The sequence below is a fragment of the Talpa occidentalis genome, unplaced genomic scaffold, assembly GCF_014898055.3.
Source record: "Talpa occidentalis isolate TD23 unplaced genomic scaffold, MPIMG_talOcc4v2.1 talOcc4.4, whole genome shotgun sequence".
In the NCBI taxonomy this organism is placed as follows: domain Eukaryota; kingdom Metazoa; phylum Chordata; class Mammalia; order Eulipotyphla; family Talpidae; genus Talpa; species Talpa occidentalis.
In genome coordinates this window covers 22,930,484-22,952,842 of record NW_023604295.1, presented here as the reverse complement: position 1 = coordinate 22,952,842, position 22,359 = coordinate 22,930,484, and the positions used below count along the sequence as shown (strand labels likewise).

The following is a 22,359-nucleotide window of genomic DNA, read 5'->3' as shown; positions in this document are numbered from 1 at the left end:
TTTCCAGTTGAGAAATTTTGTATGTAATTTTGCATCCTTGTTCATATTTTTCTTTATTTCTTAACTGTTCTGTACAATTAGGTTTTACTTTTTAAATATATTTTCATTTTGGAAAAAATATTTTAAATGTTCTACCAAAATGACTGGATTTGTTCAAACTATAGTTTGGGTCTCTTTATCTCTAAACCACCAAAAAGACATGAGAGCTGATATCCTATGCTGTTTAGTCTTTAGTAAGTGTCACAGTTCTAGAATTTCAAGTTGTTACATCAAAACAAAAATACTGAACAGAGCAATTACAAACAAGGAATTGATAGTAATCAAAAGTCTCCTCAAAACAAAATTGCAGGATCAGGTAGCTTCATTTATGTGTTCTACCAAACCATCAAAGACAAATTAATATCTGTCCTCAACCACTTCACAGAAGAAGGGCCAATGCTTCCAAACACATTTTATGAGGCTAACATTAGCTTGATATCAAAAGCAGGCAAAAATTTACAAAAAATAGAAAATTACAGTACATTATCCCCAATGGACATGGATGTAAAAATTATCAACATAATCTTAGAAATCCAAATTCAAAATCCTAACCAAGTGAAATTTATTCCAAGGATGCAAATGGTTTTGGAATAATAGCACAGCCACATGCAAGAAAATGAAACTAGATGACTATCTCATAGCATATACAAAAAATAGCTCAAATGGATAAAAGACTTTAATGTAAGATCTGAAAACCTAAAACACATAGAAGAAAACAGGCAAGAGAATTCCCTCTACCACATTGCTCTCAGTGATGTTTTTAGGGAACTGACTCCTCTGGCAAGGGAAGCAAGAGAGTAAATAAACAAATGGGATTACATTAAACTGAAAGGTGTCTATACACGGAAAGAAATTATCATTAAAAATGCAGACATACTACATTTGTGGAAATGTCTACTTGCTGTGAAAATGGTATGGAGGTTTCCCAAAATATTAAAATTAAATCTACCATATGATACAGTAATTACACTCTTAGCTATCAACCTGAAGAATGTAAAAACACTAATTCAAAGGGATACATGCATTCCTATATTCACTGCAGCCCTCTTTATAATAGCCAATTATGGAAGCTGTCTAAGTGCCCAAGGACAGATGAGTGGATTCAGATGGTTTGGTAGAACACATAAATGAAGCTACCTGATCCTGCAATTTTGTTTTGAGGAGACTTTTGATTACTATCAATTCCTTGTTTGTAATTGCTCTGTTCAGTATTTTTGTTTTGATGTAACAACTAGAAATTCTAGAACTGTGACACTTACTAGTAGTAGAATACTACTCAGATATAAAAATTGTGAATTTTGGCCATTTGCTACATATGGATGAAACTGAGGGGATTTTTCTAAGTAAAATAAGCCAGTAAAAGAAAGACAAATATCAGGTGGTTTGATCCACAGTAGGAATGTAGAGAAACAAAACAAAGATTCAGATAATAACATACCCTTGAAACCTGAGTGTAAAATTGAGGCTGGTGGTTGGGGAGTGCTGAGGAAAAGGAGGAAGTGGCACAATGTACTTAGTGGGGGAGTATGGCTTCCTTGCTGGTGGGTGTAGTGTGGTAACATACACCAGAATATGTAGCATCATTTATTTCTGAATGACATACATTGCTGTATATCAATGTTATCTTTATAAAGTTCACAGAAATTCTCCACTGGTCTCAAAGATAATCTGGAAGCAAGAAAACCAGATGACTGCATATTTTAAAGGAATAATCCATTGAGAACTGAAAAAGGTAGAAACACCAAGTCTACTTTCATAACCTAACCCAAGGTGTCACTATATAATAACTTATACTATAAAGAAGTTCTGTGATTTGTGTATGAGTCACCATATTTTTAAAGGTTCCTCATTATGTTATTATTGCACACAAGTCAAATTTATTTCTCAATATGTTATAACTGCTTGATTTTAATCAGTTATTATTTCATCCATTTTGCTCATTACAAAATAAATATTTAATAATGTATTCTGGTTATATATTTTCTAGAGTTAAAATTAATTAAAATTGGCTATATCAGTTATGACAGTTATGACTTTTTTGTTAAAAATTAACATTTTTTTCACTTAATCTTAGTTTCCTTCAAAATCATTTTTAGATTATATAATTTATTATATAATTGTATTATATATGTATTATCATACATAATGTATTATCATATAATTGTCATTTAAAAATTGACACATTTGCTTATTTTATAAATTGAATTTCATATTGATCTTCTATGATAGATACTCTTATTATAAATCTAAGTGTAAAAAATGTGGAAAGAATTCTTTTCATCTGTGACAAGAGGTCAGAGAAAGAATATAAGATCATACATAGATAAGGAATCACCATATCCATTTACCAGACTTTAACATTTGATTATTTCATATGCCCCAAAAATGCTGAGATCTTACTATGTGCAAAGTACTACAATAGATCCTGAGGAAACAAAGTGAATTAGACCAGGTCCATGCTCACAAAGAACTCATATTCTAGGATATATATTCTATTTTTATATATGAAGGACAAAAATGGCCTGTGTTCCTGGTGATTATATATAGTAGAATGGTACTGTCAGAATTTAGCCTGACTTAAATTCAATGCTCACTATCAGATGAAGCTTTTCCAGTTTCACTGCCCCTGTTCACTATATCTGAACTCCTAAATATGTCTTAGGAGGACATTCATGATCTGCCCCTTCTTTAATTCTTTGGATTTTTTTTCTATCTTAAACACTATACTTCAGACATAATAAATTATTTTGTAATCAAAATTTAATATTATTCCACTCTCTACTGCATATCATTCACTAAGCATCCTTCCCCAGTCTAGTTTATGTGCTCACCTCATTTTTCATATTGTACACCACAGTTATTCTTAGTGTTTTTTCACTATCACACTATGTTGCACTTGCCTATTTTCTTGACTGACTTCCACTAGACTACAAGATCTTATCTTGACACATTTTATTCACTAATTAGTCACTATAATATCCTTAGTATAGAGTAGTTAGCAGTTAATAGGTGCACAATAACTATTTTTTGAATCAGTGAATTGCTTCAATTTTTGTTTTCTAAGAGAAACAGATTATTACTAATTGGTCCATTCCATGATATTTCAAGTAGAAAGCAAATAATTTCAAATGATAGCACAATCTATTACTAATTATACCGATTAAAATCTCTTAAAGTATAATTGTATGACAATTTAATTTAATATACATAATAAAAAAATAACAGCCAGCAAATTCTAATTAGTAGCTCTTTTTTTCCAAATCCATATTAATTTAGGATTCAAGTGCCACTGAGATACATTTATATAAGCTAATGCATGTAATTGCTTAGCACAATATATGGCATAGAATAAGTCCTCATTAAAATTACCATGATAGTACTAGTGCTAGCAGACTGGTTTATGATGATGACAGCCATGAATATTTAGCAACAATTTTATACACAAATTATATGAAAGAATTGTCTATTCATGATAAAAATACAAAGAATGATAAAAATTTATATACCTATTGAATTCTTTCAAAATACTGAAAAAAAGCAGAGCTAGATACCTATTTCACAAGTAATACTATTATCATCATTTTAGATAAAGCATTAAAAACAAACCATTGTATTGGGTAAGAGAATGTGAAATGTAATTGTGTAATTTTACAATTCTTTGTAATGAATGGAACAATTCTCCCCAATGTCCAAAAATATAAGTAAACGATGTTGACATCTGAATGTTTTTTGACCAAAACAACAGTTATACAGAGAAAGAGGTGGAAAGTTTATACATTCTCCAACAGCTAAAAAGGTTTTACAAATATTTATAAATGGTCACCAATAGAGGGCTTACCTGGGGTCAAATGAAAGAGGCCCCAAAGCATCAAAAGCTATTTCCAATGTCCAGTTGGAAGATCTAAAACAGAGAGTAACAAAGATAGTTTGTGACAAAGCTGACACACAGTATTCTGAAAGGAGTGAAATCAATTGTGACATTTTTCATTTATTTGTAAATGCCTCTTTGGCAGTACACTCACTCAAAACGACAGTTGCCTCTTACAGAATAGGGGAGGTGATAGTAAAATAGAGGAATCCTGACAGTTACTTTAATGAGATTCTGCATTAGGGCTACTCTTAACATTTTCCCCGAACAAGAAGCTTGCCCTTCATTTTCAATATCATAACTCAGTAATTTGGAAAGTGTTATGTCTATGATAAACAAAAGTAGCCAATCCATAACAGCCATTGTTCAGTTTATTTTTCTCCTCTCTTTCAATTAGAAAAAAACATTCCAGTGCAAGTATCTACAAATTTTCAGCCATACAGACCAATTATCTCCTTTTATTAAGATTACTGTTTTTATTAAAACAGCAATACAGAGTATAACTGACTTAAGACATGCTCTTCAGTAACTCATACTTCTTTGGAAATATCAGCAAGTACAATTCAAGCAGTAACTTTAAAATCTATAATTTTTATATATTAAGTTCCTAAGGAAATGGAAATTCATAGACAGTTTTACTAGCCTTTGTAATTTAAGCCACTCAGTTAAGTGGTCTAAAGATTTCTCTTCATTTATTTATTCAGTTGCTCTTTGATCCTATGAATCCTATACTAAGTGCTTAGTAAAGCTGCACAAGAATATAAACCTACTTCTACCAAAATGTAAATTAATGTACAAGTAAAGCACATTAGCCCATTTTGGGCTAGCCCAACAGGTTTGCCTTATTAGTTAGTGAACCACCTATTAGTTAACCAATAGGTATTTGCTGCATAAAGTTGCATAAAATCAAATCTCTAGGCAAGGCAAAATACAAAGTACATGCATTGTGGCATTACATGTAACAATACAAGCTTTGGGGTACTGGGTTCATATTCTAAATCCCAGAGAAATTAACCAAATAAAGACCTTAAAGAAGTAACAAACTTCCCTAAGTTTCAATTTCCTTATCTATGCACTTAGTAATATTCACTGCATGTGATTATTGTTTTAATGATGAAACTGGTGTTGGGGCAGAAATAAAACACCTTGCGCAGTTCCAAACACAATGTAAGGTGTCAAAATTCATAATTACGAAGATTTACTATGACCAAAACAACTGACCTCTTCCTCAAATAAAACAGAAACAAAAGCAGCAAAAATAAATAGAAGCAACCCTGGCATCAGGAAACTATAAGGACTTCAGTTCCATCTCTCCATTACTACCTCTATGTCACTAAGCCAGCCCTAAAATCAGACTAATCTACCTTTACATCAACCCCCAACTCAGTTTGGTATGAAAATTGTTTGGGTACTTTCCCTGGTAACACACATTCTTGGAATATGTTTAGTGACTGTGGCAGTGAGCACCATTTCAGATGCCAGATTAACTATGGCCTAAGAGTCTGTGTTGGTAATTTTACTTGGATAGTCAGGTTAAGTACGGTAAGGCTGAAAAACTTGAGCAGCTAAATGTTGCAGGCCCTGGGCAGTTTTGTTTCCTTTTTCTATCTTGACTTTACCTTGCACAGAGGTGCTCAAATGTAGCCATACATTAAAATCACAAGAGGATCTTCTGTAATGCTAATATTTCTGCACAACTGAAACCAATGAAATCAAAGTAATTTTTACAAAGCTTCACAGATGATCCTAATATGTAGCTAGAGTTTAGAACCACTGGTCTACTGTTGAATACTATGTTTCTCCAATAGACATAGTTGTCTTCCTACCCAAACCATTTTCCCTCTTCATGGGTAGACGCCCTGTTACATTATGGGCACTTACCTTTTTTATCAAGCAACTCTGGGGAAGGATAGCTCAGGCTCAGATTCAAGGTGCTCTAGATTAGGTTGGCAATCAGAATAGTGCCATTTCCACTGTCAGGGATTGATTTGATGGTATGTCAGTTATTCCCATCTCATCAATACGAATGAACATATGGTAGGGGACTTTCAAACTGCTCGTGAACTATTTTTCCTCCTGTTGTTGAATACAGGTATGATGGTGGAACCTGGGTAAATACTGAAGAAATTAGCCTGAGGGCAAAGTTAACATCTTGAGAATGGCAGAACCAGTACCAAAGAATAGAAAGAAAGAGTGAGTGTCTGTGACAATGTCATTCAGCTGCTGGATTAATTTGACCGATTTCTGGAATTATGTAAAATAAACTCAAGTAGCATCAAAGCATTTTGAACTTATAAAGCATCCCAAGTAATATTAAACACAAATAACAGAAAGCTACATAAGTTTAGGGAAAAAAGGTTCTTTAATTTGTTTATATGTTGAAATATTCTAGGAACTGCACTATCTGGTGGAAAGTCTCATTTTTCTTAAACAATTTAATGATGTCCTGTTTAAATGGCTCTATAACACTATTTTTATGAAGAAATGCCATGTACTATGTAGCTACTAAGATATATTGCATAATATGTAGTAGACATAGAAATTTAGCAGATTCTGTCATTTGAATACTTTCATAAAAATACTAATTTGTTCTAGTTTTACATATATGAATGATGTGCAATATTAACAATCTTTTCCATAGTGTGTATATATAATGAATATAATAATATACATATATAACTATATATATATTTTTAATTGCTGCCAACCATATGTTTTTTAAGCTGGAGGAAAGTTAGTTTCTTAATATCTAGCCACAAAATTACATGATTTTCTGATAACCTTGTTTTTAATTGATTCTCTATTTAGCTTGCATTTCTTGCTAGTATATCTTTTATCAAATGCCCAGATTATCATTTTGGTTCAAAAATGTCCTCTCTTTGTCTAAAACACTAATTTCCTGACACAGAAGATACTAGAGGTACTTTGGGATGATTCTTCCTGTCAACCACACAGTTGCAATGATATTAAAAAGGATTTGTTCCAATATCTACTATGGAGTTTTAAAGTGGCTTACACCATGCTCCAATTTAAATTTTAAATCTGGATAATTCTGAACTCTCTAAAAAATTCTTTATCTGCTTTATGCTCTTTTCACACTATCAATAATACCTGTATTATTTATTCACAATACAAAAAATAATCACTAGATTTTTGGGGGAAAGGGGAAACTTCCCTACCCTTGTAATATGCTATTTACTAGATTAGAAGTGAGAATACTGTATTATGAGTTTTAGCTTGGGGAACACACAGAGATCATCACACAGCAGGAAATGGGAAGTAGGACTGGAGGAGGGTCCCATAATGTCACTAAGCGGTTTACTGTAGAAGAAAAGGAATGCTAGAAAAAGGACAGAAATTCTGAGAACATTCTAGTCCACATAATAGATTCAGGTGAAAAACAAATGCTTGAGCAATTTTTTGGAAATTGTAATCTGGAAAGCTCAGTATACATTTTTGTTTCCCTTACTACTCCAGAGACCCTGAGAACAATGTTGTGTCTTTCACTTTTCAAATTGCCACAGAATTCATCAAATGATTGAATTAGATTCAGTGGGGAGCACTCCTTTAACAGGTCTTTGTCTTTCATGCTTACAAATTTAGGCAAGCTCTATGCCAACTGCCCTTTTCTACTTATATATGATTAAGACTAATGTCTCAAAGTGCTAAGAACTTGGCAGAACTGAAAAATCTCATGGGTGACTTTGATTGAGAGTCATCGCTGTATCTCTGGATCACATATAGCTTTACAGGGCCCCTAGGATAGCATTCCACTCTTCACACCCTTCTCCTAATACAGTTCCTGACAACTATTATGTGAGACCAAGAAAGACCCCCAGAAGTATACTATATCTGCCCGTGCATCATCTAGAGCTCCAAGTTTTCTTTTTTTCTAGAATCTTTTTCAAAGAGAACAGAAGCAAGCTTATAAAGTCATACTAACGAACATAACAATGGATCTGTACACTCTAAAAAGCTATAGGTTTTTGTGGCTATCTTTAATGCTCCTCACCCAAAGGTAGGGACCTGACAAGATCCCAATATCCTCCACAGCCCAAAGACTTTCAAAAAGAAGAGGCTTAATAAATATCTGACACATCAAACTAATCATTAATGAAATACCTATTATTTTCTGTTTTTATTTTTACTAAAAAGATCCTCAGAGAGTGATTTCATCTGTTTTAGAGCATTAATGTATAATCACTAATGTCAGAAATTTTATTTCAAAAGTACAAAAAAGTTTGCTTTAAAAAGTTCTACAAATTTTTAAGGGGGATTTAATATTTTGAAACCTTTATTTCTTGTGAACCTGCTTTTCTTCATAGAAATATATGAGAAATCTTAAGAACCATTAGCATTTCAATTGTAAATATTAAGGAAAGTTGCATTACAATGCAGACAGGTAATCCTGAGGCCCAGCAGAGTCAAAATGATTAACAACACACTCCAGAGGGAGTATAGGTTTTAATAGTATCACTCACAAAATCCATGTTTCAAAGGTTACAAAACAGAATCAAGTTTACCAAAAAGCAAATAAATCACATTGCTTTGGGGTTTCTTCTTTCACCTCTGATTTTAAAATAATCAACATCAACTCTCCAGAGCAGGTAAACTATACTTACCTGCAAATGATCTACAGAAAAAGTTCTGAATTCCTTGCATAGGACTAAATCTCCCTGGGTTCTGCTACTAGTAAAATTCACGCTTGATGTTTATTCAAATTTACGTTTAAAAAGAGAAAGGAGACTCCAGGGAGGTGGAGTTTACATGAATTTTATTTGCCTCATCACAAAATGACAGGGGTTAGAGAATAATCTCACTTTCACTCTTGACTGGTGAAAAGTTCTATTTGAAGGCTGATCTCAATTTTGGACTCCAAACTAAGAGAGAATTAAAATAATCCAAAAAATGGACAAAACATCATGGAAATTTGACTTTAAAAGGTTATAATTAAATGAAAAAAATGGAAAGAAAATTGGTGAAAAATATTGAGGAGAAACATACCAGCCAAACACAGAGCCAAATGAATGTAAACATCAATTGATATATTTGATTTCAATGACTTCAGTTTAATGGAAACTAACTAGATGACGTTTATGATAATTTATTTGTTTCAATGTTTTTTAATGCCCATAATTTTATGTCAAGTCACACAAAAATGAGCAATAAAAGTCTTTAGATCAAATTTTTGATAATTTAACAGAGTTTTAAAAGCTTCACAACATTTTTTAAAAAGGAAAAAAAAGAACTTTTTTCTATCACTCAGAGGTGCCCCAATTTACTGCCTCTTTCCAGAAGCCCAAATATTTCACTACATCAGAGAGTAGAACAGAACAAATTATTATTAAATAAGTACAAGTACCCTTATGCATAATGACAACTGCCTTCATTCCACTCTCCATCACTTAATAAATCACAACACATTCAAAACCGTGAATTGAAAATGTAATTGTAATATGGCTCTCAATTATTTCAGTGGTAAACTGCTAATAAAAATTTCAACATTACAGGGCCTCCCCGGTGGCGCAGTGGTTGAGCGCTGGGTTGCGAAGCTGCCCGCGGCCTCTGCGGCGCTGGTTCAATCCCCGGCTGCTCCCCAGCCACCGGAGGAGGGTCCCACATGGCGCGCAGACCCCTCCTGCCGCCCGCTGCTCCTCCTTGCAGTGTACTTTGGTCCTTCTGCCTGCTCTGCTCCCCTCTCTGGCTCTGGTGAATTCTCTCACCCTCCCGCGCTTCTGACTGTACCCAGTGCTTGTATGTATGTATGTATGTATAAATCAATCAATCAATCAATCAATCAATCAATAAATCTTTAAAAAAAAAATTTCAGCATTACAAAGTACAATTAAATACTATCCATCTATTTAAAAATTCAACTTAATACTTACTCTTCTCCAATACAACTTCCTATAGAGAAGTTATAAAAGTGAGCATGATCCAGTTATCATAAATAATAGCTGATATATAGTATTATTATGTCAGGCAATATATTATAATTTATTACATCATTCAGTGCTCAAAAGCAATCCTATATAATGCAGCTACATTACACAATGATGAAGAAACTACGTATTAGAAAAGTGATATAATTTCTCCTAAGTCATATATATGGTAAGTAGCAAGGCTAGGATCTTAAAGGTGATGCTAATGAGGCCAAGGTTACGATCTAGCATCTGCGTACGAATGCTAGTGTACAGGTATAACCATTAAGCCCTACACTCTGTCTGGGAAATGTTAACAGTGGCAAAAAGAGGATGATGAAAGAGTAGATAGATGTGAACGCAGAAAAGTACAAGCCAAAAGCGGTAGATAGTGAGCGAGAAAGAAGCTCCTGAAAGCCTCAACTTCCTAAAAGTATCCAAAAGTCATTTATCAGTCTGTTTAGGTCCTAATTCCACTACTTAGTAAATATTAATAGTTTTTTGATGACACTTTAAATTTATGAAATTCAGACTCTTCTTATGTAAAAAGAGAATAACAATCAGTGTTGTTTTTAAAGGATGTTATGAATATTAAATGAATTTCTGTGAGCCTGGTTCACAGCCAGTACCCCCAAAATGGTAGATGCTATTATTATCTTGTTTGTTTGTTTGTTTGTTTTGATTATTGAAGTGGCACATATTGGCTATGTTAACCAATTAAAAGCTATCAGACATCTAGATAAAAATTTTTTAAGTTATCCATTCATTTGAATGGCTTATCTATAAAACTTCGGTTTTCTCAAATTTTTTTTTTATTATCTACCATGAGCTAGAAAACTCATTTGAAAAATGTACCAGTTATGATTAGTCAAAAGACAAACTCTCTAAAAGATTGACTGAATTTTCTCTTTCATCTTAAAATATCACATAAGATATTTCAATTCACAGAGCTTTCTACCTGTCTGTGGTCTATGGTTACATATACTTTGATCAACCTGTCAACCCTCAGCAATCTTACTGGTTGCTGAAACAGGCTAAACATCCTATCCTCCCCTCATCTTCTCACTTCCAGTTTAAAACAACTTCATCTATTTTCCCCAATGTGCCACAGAAATATTAATATTTTATCATTTTTATGCATCCTTGGTAAACCAAAGATGGAAAAATATTGTATTACTGGATGTCATGTGATATATCATCACGAAATGAGAAGGCAGTAGCAATCATACTTTAATGTAGCTCAAGTCTAGTAAATTTTTTTTTAAAGATTTATTTATTTATTTATACAAGCACTGGGTACAGTCAGAAGCACGGGAGGGTGAGAGAATTCACCAGAGCCAGAGCAGGGAACAGAATAGGCAGATTTGATGAAATACACTGCTGAGGGGAGCAGCGGGCACGGCAGGAGAGGTCTGTGTGCCATGTGGGACCCTCGCCGGAGGCCAGGGATTGAACCGGTGCTGCAGAGGCTGCGGGAAGATTTGCAGCCCAGCACTCAACCACTGCACCACGAGGGTAGGCCCAAGTCTAGTAAAATTTTTAACATATTGTGTTATTAATTATGTAACATTGGTTATTTCAAGGCACTTTCATTAATTCAAAGACATAGACATGGAGAAAAAAGAAGAAATAGATATCAGCCATAATCACAGAAATAAATTATTTTTGTTTCATAATTTTCTCTTGAGAATAAGGGTATACCTATGCACTCATTCTATTTCACTTGCAAACAGAACTTGAAAAATAAAACTAAAACAAAATATGTTAGTTTCATGATTATGATTAAAACACTAAGACATACAATTATGTTGTTATATTTTAACTCAACTTGGCAATGATCTGGCAGTATAAGAGTAGCAAAATCATAAATAAGGAAAAAGACATTCTCCCACAGATTTGATAAATAGGCAGTGTATAAAGTCTCAGGTGGGGTAAAGTTAATGTGATTAGTCCCAAAAAGCAGCAAAAGCCAGGAGTTAAAAAACTTATTTTTCATCTGTTTCCAATTCATGCAGCTAATACTCAAAAATTTTCATGTCACTCCATTGTCCTCGTTTTAGGTGTGTTTTCAAATTTCAACCAACCTATTATCTTTGTCAAAGGAAAGCTTAGAGGTATGTATTTGTATAAAAGACGTACACAAAAGTTTCAGAATACTTCATTAGCTAATCATCATCAATCTTTGCTTTCAGAGAGTTATTTTTGATCTGAATCCTAAAGGTTATTTTTGATGTGAATTTAGCAACATCACATTGGAATGGCAGACTATAATGACTATAAAAATCTGAAGTTAATATGTATAAACAGAATTTCTGTATATAAATGGTATATTTTGCTTATGGGAGATTCTATACAAAATGGCATGAAAATACAGCCATTGTATTTTTAATAAATGAATGAGTATGTTAAATAATTATTCTCAAAGCTATCAAGATTCATTTTCTTGAAGTTCATGGATAGTGTAATATGACTATTAAAAAAAGTCTATTCAATAGATGACTGGATCAAGTAGATGTGGTACATATACACCATGGAATATTACCCAGCAATCAAAAAAGATAAACACATGCAGATTGCAGCAACATGGATGGAGCTAGAAGGGATCATGCTCAGCAAAATAAGTCAGAAAGAAAAAGAAAAATACCGGATGGTCTCACTCATAGCAGGAATTTAGAAAACTTAAATAAGAGACCAGGAAAAAGACTAATCAATACAAAGTGAAAATCAAAATCAACAAGCAACTACAAACCAGAGACACGGTACAGGGGTGGGCGGGGAGCGAGTAGTAGGGAGAGGAAGGACTAGAGTCAAATTAAAGGGGGGGTGCAATTGTATGTGGAATATAACCATAATGAAAATGCATACACATTGTGCAAAGATGAAAAATTATGTAAGAATTATATAAAATAAAATATTAAAAAAAAAAAGTCCATTCAATCCATGACTAACCAGAACATAACAGAGGCCATATAGGATGATGATTTCATTACACTCTGTGGGCAATAGAGAATGCCAGTGTATATAGCAATTTTTTGAAAGGGATATTGAAAATAGGAGGGTAAGAGAACTAGGCACTAAAGAAAGATCGGAAGCACTGAGAAAAGCCCTTTATACATTCATTTCAACAAAATTGCTGAGGGTTCACTTTGATCTCAATGTTGAAGTTTTCGAATTATTTTGTGTTTCAAAAACCTACGAGTAAGTTATTTCCTTTGAAAATGTTATGGTCATGTTTAAAAATATAAACTCTGTATTGAGTACATTTTGCAGACGTTGACTTGAAAAATGATCATTGCTCTAATAAAATAATCATTAATATTTCTTTTGTTTGAGATATGTGTGGGTGTGTTTGAGTGTGATGTCTAGGAATAATGTGTTAGTGCGTAAGAGAAAGAGAAAGACAAAAGAGAGAGGGAGAAAAACACCTTGCTGACTCAGAGAAATTAAATAACTTGATAGAATCAGAGTTTTTTCCCACACTTGATAATTGAAATTACCAAGTACTTTCCTTGAAAAAACCCAGAATTCAAAAACAGCATGTAAAGGCTGTTATTTTGCTATCTTGAAAAGTTGACTAGACTTTTGATCTTTGAAAGAAAAAGTTTGACAATCAATGTAATTATATAAATATATATATATAGACTTTTTAAATGATTTACTTATTCTCTGCTTCACCTATGAATTTTCAGAATGGATAAGAAGAGGCCTGGGCTAAAGGGCCACACTTATAAACTCATAAACATAAAATAAATAAATAAATAAATGTTGAAGGAATTCAATCTGACTGTAGCATGACATATGAAGACAAATGGCAAGAGATGAAGTTAGATACGTAACTAAAGGCCAAATAATAAAAGACCTTACAGGCCACGTTAAGGTAATTAGATTTTATTGTAAGATCAATGGAGAATTCTTGGGAGATCTAAAGCAGATTTACTTTACAGTTAAATACTTTACAGCAAAATAGCAGCCTTTACATTCTGTTTTTGAATTCTGGGTTTTCTCAAGGAAAGCACTTGGTAATTTGAATTATTTTTGTGATTTACTTTACAGTTAAATCACTCCTCTGTTTCAAGTGTGAAGAATGGATTTGAGAAGACTAAGCAAAGAGACTGGGTAGGAGTAGCTACATTAATCAGATGAAAGATCATAGTAGATTCAACTAAAGGAGTTGAGATGGATGTAGAAATGAATGTCATCAAGTGAAGATTGATGTTAAAGTGTTATGAAAACTATCAGAGGTATAAATTATTGGATTTGTCAATTAACCTGTTTGAGAATAAGAATAGTAAAAGGTATCCGGTAGAAACATAAAAAAGGAAATGAACTTGCATATGAGACCAGCTAATTGCCGATCAATCTGTCAATCTTAGGTCTATTTTATACTTGCATGGGTTTAAAATATTAGGAAACAAAAAAATCTTAATATTTATATAAATAATTACATATAAAAATAAAATAGATAAAATAAAAATAAAATCACTAAAATATATTTTTGTTTGACTATGTTTGAATGAAAATCATTTGAATGAAAATCATTAATTGTTAAATCATTAATCATTAATTGTTCCACAGCTTCTGGAAGCAAAAGAGATATGTGGGTCAACCTGACGTTTTTATCTCTATTAACATCTTAAGTTACTTCTTTTCCTACTCTACAACTTCCTTCTTCCCATCTTTTTTTCTCTTTCCCCCATGCTTAATGTCTCTTGTTATCTAAGACTACTGCCAGAATGCAACAAAGAGGGTTCTTTCCTCTTTCTTTTTTTTTTTAAGATTTATTTTATTTATACAAGAGCTGGGGTACAGGCTAGATGCATGGGAGGGTGAGAGGATTCACCAGAGACAGAGCTGGGAACAGAACAGGCAGACTGATGAAATACACTGCTGAGGGGAGCAGCGTGCAAGACAGGAGAGGTCTGCTCACCTTGTGGGTTGCTCTGAGGCCGGCGGGGATAGAACCGGCACTGCAGAGGCTGTGGACAGCTTCACAGTGCTGCGCTCAACCACCTGCGCCACCAGGGAGGCCCGGGTTCTTTCCTCTTTCTAAATATCATATTGAGATCATTTCAAACCAGTCTCAAACAACTTTAAATCATTGCTGGCAATGATGTTCCCAAATATAATTCTACTACTAGATATGGTTTTATTTAATCTAAACTTTATTCCTCAGCCTTTAAGGTTTTCCTCCTTTTTGTCATTTCACTGATTTCAACCAATTATATTTCTGAAAGATTTGTCTACTTTGATCAAACAATTAATTGTTCCATAAAAACTGATTGCACACCCATACTATTTATCAATGTAGTTCTTCATATAAAAGCTGATCCTTCAGAGGACTATCGCCTATCAGAGAGACAAACATTGTAAAATGTGCTAAGTATGGTTTATAATGCAAAAGCATATGAAAAGCTATAATGTGATTATCCAAATTGTTACAATTTGTCCAGATTTGTGCAGAGGACTTTAGATGCACCATTTCATTTTATCATCAGAGTAAGTTAATTTTGTTCCCATTTTTAAAATGGGAAATAGGAAGCTGCTCAAGGACATAAAAGCAGTATGTGGTAGAGCAGAATGGGAAGCAATATTTATTTGACTCCAAAGTTACATTTTTAACAGTTACACATTATAAAACAAGAATGAGTATGAAGCCAATAAAAAAAGGCCTACCCTTTGATTTTAGTGTTCATATTATGCTTTATGACAAGAAAATTATATTCTTCCCCATTTGATACATCTTTCTGAAATACTGTTTTCCTTTCATTCAGCACTTACTCCAAACTCAGCTCATCATTCCTTCCTAATTAATACCGCTTCACTCTGATTGCTCCCTTAGAATCTTTACTTCATTTTTGAAATCTCTTTAGGATATTAAATTTGAACTCATTTGTAAACATTTTTAAGTAATTTCTATGACCTCAACTAGGTATTAGTATCATCAGAAAAAGGCTCCAAACTAACAATTCTTGTGAATAGCTTAGTCAAAATTTTTTTTGCTGGTATAGCAATTTACAAAAGGTGACATCTAAGTATTGATTTTGGAATACAAATCAATAAAGAATAATATCACTGCATAAAAAGCAGTAGTTATTTTCCAAATTGTCCTTATTTATTCTTTTTGAGAATACTAAAATATACATATGATTAGAGAAAAATATAACCTTTATATAACTTTGAAAAAACAACAGGCAATAACATGAAAGCAAATCTACTTTCTTATGAAAGATGAAACCTTATCCTGATATTGAAACAAAATAAATGATATAAGGATAATGTAATCTATTCTAGTGTACAACTCATTTTAATTCCCCAAAAAAGACTATTTAATAACTGCATTAGTAACTTTAAAATAAAATCATCAATTTAGAAATTTAAGTCCAACAAAATATTTTTCCATAATTAAGGCTAAAGTTTTGTTTTTTTTTAATAAACAAAGACAAATTTCTCTCAGCACACAAATAACAAACATGAAAGAAAGTTCTTGTGCCACAAATCAAATAATATAAGTGGAACTATGGGGGGTGGGGGACAGGGAAAGGAGGGATTGGGGTCAAAATAAGGGGGTTGCAATTGTATGGGGAATATAAAAATAAAATGAAAAAATATATAGATAAGTGGAAATTTGCTTCTGTACAAGAGATGAAGGGTTATGAGAATGGAACACACAGTTAAAATGAGAAAAACAAAATATTTCTAATTTTAATCATTTTAAATGATAATTATTTAAGGTAAAAATTTCAGTTACAACATATGGAAAGGTGAAAGTATTAAGGTAAGAAACAAAATGGAAAGGGTAAAGGGAAGCACATATTTACAAGGTTCTTACACTTTTACATGAAGCGGAACAAGATTATCAGATGGTGACATCTGATAAGTTAAAAGTTATGTTCTGGATCTGAAAGAACCACTAACCAAACAAAATAGTCGTGAAAAAATAGTGAAGATAAAATGGACCATAAAATACATTCACTATATTTGAAAGAAAAAAAGAGGTAAAGTAACAAAGAACATATAGAAGATTAGAAAAAAATATCAACACAATGAAGATGGAAAAATGAATACCATGTAAACATAAACAAAGGGAAAATAAAATGGGATTAAAATTTTAAAAAAGAAGATCAGAGGGCAAGGATAGCATCAGGATAAAAACAATAATTTCACTACACCTGAGAAAAGAAAGCAAACATTATTTTAAAATGAGCAATGATGGGAAATATATATAAATTATTTTAAAAAAATGATAATTTCATGATGAGAAGGGAGTCAATTCATCAAGAGAGGGTAACATTCATAAAGGTTTCTATATTATGAAATATCTTTAAATTATATTTAGTAAAAATTCACAGAACTTAAAGAGAACTAAAAAAAATACAATTAGAGTTGGAGTACAGTTGGAGATGGCAACATATTTTTCTCAGTACGATAGAACAAGTACAGAAAAATGTCAGTAAGTATGTAGATTTGTAGATACCATCATTGACTTGATCTAAGTAACATTTACAAAACAGTCCACATTTTTTTGCAAGTATTTGTCAAAAAATCACAAAGCTGGTCCATATTCCAGTTCATAAAACAAATATCAATAAATTCAAATGAAAGAAGTAAAACTGTCACAATTCATAAATCACATATTATATACAAATCTCCTCAATTTATGATGGGATTATGTGCCAATAAACCTACTGTATAATGAAAATATAAATGAAAAAGATTTAACAAACCTAATCTAAAAAAATTCATAGTTTAGCCTTTCCTATTTTAAGCATGCTCAGAATACCCGTATCAGCGTACATTTGGAAAAAGTCATTTAACACAAAGCTTATTTTATAGTAAAGTATTGAATAGTTCAAGTAATTTATTTAATATTGTACTCTAAGTGGGAAAAAAAAAAAAACAGCTGTTACCCTTGACTATGTGACTGAGTAAGAGATGTGGTTATGTGCTGCTGCCCAGGATAATCTCACACAAGACATTATTCTACCACATATACCTGGGTCAGGAAAATATCAACATTCGAAAATCAAAGTCTAGTTCCAACTGCTTTAATACCATCTTAAGGAAACAAAATTACAAGTTAAGCCACAACAGGACATGAAAAAATGTTCAACATCATTTATCGTCAGGGAAATATAAATAAAATATAAATGTAAATCAAAATAACAATGAGATACCATCTCATGACTGTGACAATGGACCATACCAAAAAGACCAGAAACAACAAATGTTGACAAGGGAGTAGAGAAAATGGAATGGGAATGCAACTAATACAGTCCCTAAGGAAAATATTATACAACTTTCTTAAAATGTTGCTGTATCTACTATAAGACACAGCAATTCCACTTCTAGTGAACCTTCTAAAGAATGCAAAAACACTAAGTTGAAGGGGTATATGTACTTGTGTGTTCACTGCAGCCCTATTTACAATAGCCAATTATGGAAGCAACCTAAGAATTAAAGGACAGATGAGTGGATTAAGAACATGTGGCATATATACATAATGGAATACTACTCAGCTACAAGAAATGAACTTAGGCTGGTCATGGAAGCAGCTCCAATGGAGGTAGCCCTGAGCAGAATACAGTGGGATCTGGTGGAGAGTTGGGGGAGAAGGGCTAAAAATAGATTTCAACACGGTATGACAGGAAGCCCTGAGACAGACTGGAACCTCTAAGAGAACTTATGAATATGAAAAAAAAAAAAAAGGGTAATACTTCAACAACAAAGTCATAGTATACTGGCATCTAAATGTTTGAAAATGTGTGCAATATTATTAATAAACTAAATGAAATAAAGCTTAGATGTCAACATTCAGCAGCCTAAGAATGTGGTCCTAGTGAATTGTGTTCTTGCATATTTCCAGAGAGTATTTTGTAATAAATATCAAATATCTAAATTTCCATTATTTTTACCTTTAAAATTTATTTTTTAATTTGATAGAAAGTTGTAATCTTTTTCAGAATTGTTTATATGGAGAAAAACTGTAATTATTGTAAGTGCAAAAAATATAGTGGAAAAACTGTAATTATTCTAAAAGTTCATCAATAGCAGATGCTAAGAACATAATCCAAAACCATTGAACATAAGAATGTAACCAATAATTATTGACAGAAAAATGTTTATGGCATGTTGCTAGACAAAATGAGTACATCTTCGGTGTGAGTGCATTTGAAAAAAAAAAAAAAACGCATCACCCTACTACTTTGTCTTTATTTCCTACACATATACATAGACACACACACAGAAAGAGACAACAAGAGAGTGCCACAAAAAAGTCTGGAATATACTAAACAATCAATAAATTTATCTGTTCTCTAAAATTATGAGAAAACTTTGTTTTCTGTCTACATTATCATAATTATTTACATGTAAGAAAGAAAAGACTATTTTCTAAAGGATTATTTACAATATGATTGCAAATTTCTAAGTGGGCAAGAGAAAGTAAATTTGGAAATTTTCCATAAAGTTTAAAAATGAACCATCCCTAATCATAGTCTTTACTCAAATTATAATCTACATTGTAAGTTTTTTTTTTTTCCTTAACTATAAAACTAAAATTCTTGAAAAAAATCTTGGGAATTTCTTTCCCATATAATTGCTAATTAAGGGCCTGTTAAATAGACTCCTTCTGCCATCCTTGCCTTTGTTGTTTTATATTATGACAACTTTATTTCTCTAATAAAGTTCTTTCATTATTTTTTGAAAATTATTTTCTGCTAGGTCTCAAGAAAATAAAGCAAAACTGGTCTGTGTATTATTTGAGAAAGAAAGATATAACCTTGAGTCTTAAACCTTCTCCAGCATTTTCTTGATCTTCACTAACCATGACCAAGGTAGAATGGTCTCATCTGCAAATTACTAAAAATAATCAGCTCTGAGAAGTGACCTTGGATGAAGCAATGTTAAATTGGCCAGGAAATTTTTTTGAGGCATCACTGTTATTAACTCACAATTTTTTCATTTCACTGTGCCACTGATGCTTGGCAGGTTATAATTTTTCATTTTCGCACTTGGATGAAACTCAGTGAAGTAGAGATTATGGAGATAGTGGTGGGGAATTTTTACAAAGGATTTCCCCCCTTACTCCATAATATTAGGTTACAAAATGGACCTCTATTTAAGACAACTTAACTGAAGATACATACTCAGACTGTTAATGTAGCAGTAATGATCTATACCATATTTTATTTTATTTTTTTAAAGTGTTGCCTTCTGTATCTGTTGATATTAGGACCAGTTTCTATACTGGGAAACATTTTCATTACTGGGGAAGGTTTGAGCTGATCATCCTTTTGACAAATTCATGCCTCCATGAGATGATTTGCTGGGGTTGAAGAAAATATGAAAACAAAACACTTCTCTACAGAGAGAAGTTCAGTGCCATAGACAGAAAATAAATGTGTACTACTTTTAATGAATGAAAAGCTAGTCTTAGCTAGGTGGCAACTATTTTTGGTCTATCAGTCTTAAATGTCAGTGGACTAGTGATGTCCCCTTATGTCCATAATTTTTCAAAATCTATGTTCAGCATAGTAATTATCATTTATAAAAGGTACTACATAAGTACAGATTGTCATTTCTTTAAGTACTAAAAGTAAAAAATTTATATACTTAAGGAAAGAAAACTCATTTAAAAACAAATTATATTATAATGGAGGGTACAGCAAGTTAGAGAACAAATCAGAGTTTGGAAATGGCTCCTCAGAATAAAGAAACAATGCTTAGATAGTTAGGATGGATAAGAGTCAGTCTCCTCTAGCCTAAGAAAAACTAAGGAATGCCCACTAGATTCACCATTCCCTTATTTTGATTTGACCTTAATATCCAATTGCATCTAGAATAATGTCAAATTACAGTACCAAACTAGGAACAACTACTTGCATTAAGTGCTTTATGTGTGTCATCCCCAATGTGTCATCTGTATAATACTTAAAAGGAAGTATAAATTTCTACTCTTTCCCAGAACATCTAAATTTGGGTTGAATCTAGTTATGGAACAAAATATTCTATTCCCTAAAGAAAACTGATTTATGCATTAATTCAACATAGAATAGTATGATTACTTCACAATAAAATTTTGATGTAAATGGGATATTTAACTGGCATTTTTGCCTAACCACTTACAAAATATATACACTGACGGAATAGCTGAAAAATAAAGAGCTTTCCATTGAGTGACTACAATATCCGAAAGTTGGAAAAGCTCATGTATTTTGTAGAAGCATTTTCAGTAGCTGGTATTTTGTTGTAACTGCAGTCCCAGAATAATAAGCAGAAATGAAATTACCCATTACACTGAGGCAGAGACTTTCTGATTTAAATTTAAAAAAAATGGTCAAAATGATATCAAATATACATCTTTTTTATTAATTTATTTTAATTTAATACAAATAATAAAGATATATCCCTATTATTCTTTGTATATGAATGTTAGGGTATTTATATTCCACAGATGAGTGAAACCAACCGTTATCTGTCTTCATTTTTTTACTTATTTCACTCAACACAGTAGGAATATATCTTGAACTCAGCAAAAAGAATATAATGGTTACCACAGAAAACAAGAGGGAGGGAGTAAGGAAGAAAGGAGTGTAGGGTATGGGCATGTGTGGTTTGGTGGAGGATAAAAAAAATACAGATGAGGAAGATTAGAGCAAGTTATACTCTTGTCCCACCAAGCAAGTCCCATTTAAGCAAAAGATCAAGTAGTTGGGTTTACTCCTGTATAAAAACTAATGATGCAGAGAAGGAAAGTTAACCCAGACTTGCTATACATTAAAGCAATAGCATTTGGTGCACAAGCTACAAAGAAACATACCATTAAAATTTCCTACTTTTGAGAAATAATATCAAGGTTAATTATTTATATTTTAAAAACTATTGAAAGATGAAAGGTTAAGTAGTAAACAATAAATTATCCTAGCATTAATTTCTATAAACACAGATGATATATATTTTATTGAAAGATCTATTGACACCATGGTTAAATGTATTCCAATTATAAAAGGAAAATTCTGAGTTAAAAAGTAGTATCATAAAATTATTAAAATTTTAAAGGAAATTCATTTTGCTATTCTTGCATTACAAGATAATCCAGTATAATGCTTATCACTTCTAGCTTCATTTGTTTGAAACTGCACTCTTTTCAAAATAGCATTTCTATTAGGTGATCAAAAAAAAAGAAATTAAATCAAAATTAAGTAAAAGAAATGAAAGGACAAATACAGCATGAATCAATAAAATTAAACAATGGAATTCAGTGAAATAAAAAAACTCATTATTTGAAATAATCACAGGGGGAATGATAAACTTCTAGCCAGATTAATTGGGAACAAATGAGAGAAGACACAAAGTACCAATATAAGGATCATAGATATGGTTAAACGCTAAATACTGAAGTAATTAAAAAGATATCAATGGAATAGTGAAAAACTTCATGATAATACATTCTACAGCTACAGAAATAGCCTCAAACTGCCAAACTCATTGAAAAAGAAATCAGTACCTTTTAGAGAAATTGTATTTGTAGCT

At 32.2% G+C, this 22,359-nt stretch overlaps 1 protein-coding gene across 1 annotated transcript in view; it reads right to left on the bottom strand.

Moving 5' to 3' along the window:
• Nucleotides 1-22,359, bottom strand: part of NAALADL2 (N-acetylated alpha-linked acidic dipeptidase like 2) — a 1,155,955-nt gene that overhangs the window by 1,075,854 nt on the left and 57,742 nt on the right. Inside the window, exon 2 of the mRNA XM_054700373.1 lies at nt 3,878-3,940. The gene's annotated coding sequence lies outside the window, so the exon portion shown is untranslated. The remainder of the gene's footprint in view (nt 1-3,877; nt 3,941-22,359) is intronic.